Source organism: Charadrius vociferus, unplaced genomic scaffold (genome assembly GCF_000708025.1).
Source record: "Charadrius vociferus isolate BGI_N301 unplaced genomic scaffold, ASM70802v2 scaffold306, whole genome shotgun sequence".
In the NCBI taxonomy this organism is placed as follows: Eukaryota; Metazoa; Chordata; class Aves; order Charadriiformes; family Charadriidae; genus Charadrius; species Charadrius vociferus.
In genome coordinates this window covers 1,246,739-1,249,657 of record NW_009648963.1, presented here as the reverse complement: position 1 = coordinate 1,249,657, position 2,919 = coordinate 1,246,739, and positions in this window count along the sequence as shown.

The following is a 2,919-nucleotide window of genomic DNA, read 5'->3' as shown; positions in this document are numbered from 1 at the left end:
AACAGCCCCTCCCCCTGCCCGGGCTGGGCTGCCGGCAGCTCCCGCAGCACACGGGAAGAGGAGCTATGGCAAAGCTCCGACACGCTGGAATTTAGTGAAACCTACTGTGGATTTACCTGTGACCAGGAATGGAGATGGCACAGCTAACCACTGGATACTACCTCTTACTTTTCAGACTCCCAAGCATTTTATTTTGCCTGATTATTCTTATCATTGGCTGTTAAATTATTTAAAAATAGTGACAGCTATTTATCAATCTTTGCCTTTTGGTATTCATTCAGACTCCAGTTTTTACCAAGGTACCTTTATAGACATGAAGTTGACTGAATGTATTGTTGCAATGTTTGATTTCAATTCTGGTTAAAGAAACTCTTACCTTGTACAAGGAAGTGACATTTCAGGCAAGTACCAGTCACGCGCTTTAAAGAACGGTATAAAACTGCTGTCGTTCCCAGAATGGCTTTTCTCTCACGGGTCTCCCTATACAGTCACTCCACGCAGTGCTCAAAACTTCTGCAAATGTGCACCATGTTGCAGAATGGGTAGGTCAGACAGACGGTGTCATGCTAACCCAGATTTAACCTTAAAGGGTGAAATTCCGTTCTCGGCGGAAGGCCCACGCAGTGGCCGCAGCTGCTGTAAGCCCCATGTTGAGAGTGTATGTAGGAAATGGCCCCTATGGGGTTCGTGTGGTTCTCCTGCGTGAGAGGTGGACGGCGTTCACCGTGATCATTTCCTCACACAACTGTGAAGCTCAGATGAAATGTCACGTTTGACTCATCTATGGGTGCACTTTGTTGATTACCGTAGATAATGCGCATCTTCCCCGCTTAAATGTTAACATCTCTGCACATTTTCAAAGCAAAGTATTGAAATATTTTCCATCCCAGAGGCGACCAGTCAGGTCACTAGGGTACAGCCTCACATCTTCACCAGGGCATGGATGGGGGCTTCTTTTGACAGTTTGGCACTCCACTCTTGCTAAAACATCACCACCGCAACAGTTAAATTATAATACCTGGTGGGTTTTTTTTCCCCTCTCAGACCAGACACATTATTTTAGATGATCCGTGTTTTGCATGTCCCAGCATTGCTGGCAAGTTCAGCACAGGAGGATGAAACTTTTTAGTGGAAAGTAAGTAGAAAATATGATGCTGGATCTGAAGTCAGGACCTAGACCTTGAGGGTTCCTGCTCTGGAAACTACAGACACGGGATGTGAACTGATCCAGGAGCACATGGAAGTTGTTTGTATCCTAGTAATGCCTTGACCCTATAATTTCATGTCCTGGAGATAACGGGGCCTTTACCAAACTCTCCCCTTTGTAGCTTCATGTGCACAGGAGGACACCTGGGGCAGGGAGATGAGACCTTGGCCAGACCCTCAGGCTGGGCGAGTGGAGGGCAGCTCCCAGCCTTCGCTATGCTGCAAACTTGCCACAGAGACCAAAAATTGAGCGAACCAAGCAGTCTTAATTCAGAGAGAAAGGAATAACTAAGGAATTACTATCTCTGAAGAGCAAACGGAGGGTGATTAGCACATTCATCAAAGCCTCAACAGACTAGTTCAAGTCCCCGGTCTGAATCAGGCTAGCAGAAAATCTACTTAGATAAAATTCCTATTAGCTCTTTATCTGTCTGCAAGCCCCGGGTAAATTGCACCACCAGGGTGTCATGAACCTGAAGCTAAAGCAGATGGAAAGGAGATGAAACTCAAGAGACTTTTGAACCTGTTAAAATGAGAGCTGTGGAGAGACCATCCTGCCAGACCTACCTTTCCCCGGCATTACCCCCCAGCCAGGCTGAACGCCCGGCTTCCGCAGCGATGCTGCGGCACTCGACGGTACGAAGCCCTTTAGGTACAGAGGGTCAAGCCTCAGGCGAATGTACACACGGAGCTTTTGGTGAAAATCCCGTGAGAGATGCAGTGAGCCACGGCAGAAGCAAGCTTCGTCCGGAACATTGACCCAGACCTCTTCTGCATGGCCATTTCTGATTGAAGAAAACAGAGCAGCTTTACACAGCAGCCTCCCCTCGCCCGCTGTGCTTGTAGGGGGATCCCTCCTGCTCGGGTCTCAGCTCAGCTGTAGCTTCCAGAGTTACCACAAACCCTGCCCAGCTCTCCCATCCCACTTCAGAAACTCTTCTTACCAGCCCCGGGGTCAGCAGGCTCCCTGCTCTGGGCAGCCTCCTCTCTCACCGCCACGCTCCGTCGTTTGAAGGACAACCCAGTCTTTTATTTAACACAAGACGGAGGAGTTTAGTACCTGTGTTAAGCAAAAAAAATCAACCCCACCAAACCACAGCCTTTAACCCTGGAATGGCTACAGCTTCTTCAGAAGGCAAAGGATGTAACAGCCCTTTGCATCGCAATGAGACAGGTAATTCAGCAGCTGAGGCTCTGTGCCAGCAATTAAGTGCCGATGAAAGTGATGGGATATAAAAAACCCATCACTAACAACAAAAATAAAGCAAGCCAGAGCAATTACTGTCACCGCTGTTTGTTTTAGTCTGTTCTTCCCACGGAAAATAAATCTTTAACTCTTTTGACGCCACCAAAAATAGACAGCCAGGTAATTGCCATTCACACCTACTGCGTACGGTACCGCTCTCCCCATGCTCTTACGGCCGAGATGCTGCCATGGATTTAGAGGTTCCCAGTGATAATTTAGGCACACTGCATATACACATGGTTAAGACAGCATTTTATGTATCAATACATTGGATTTAATAGAAGATTTTCTAGATTGAAAAACAATAAATGAAAGGTACCGCACGGTATTTTGGAAGATGAAGCGGAGATCAGGCTAACGTCGGCACGGTCCCCGATCCCTACACATGCGACCTACTGTCCCTATACAGTGGGTGGGACACGTGCCCAGCATCACCCTCAAGCTCCTTTTTGCCGTACCTCCCAGGG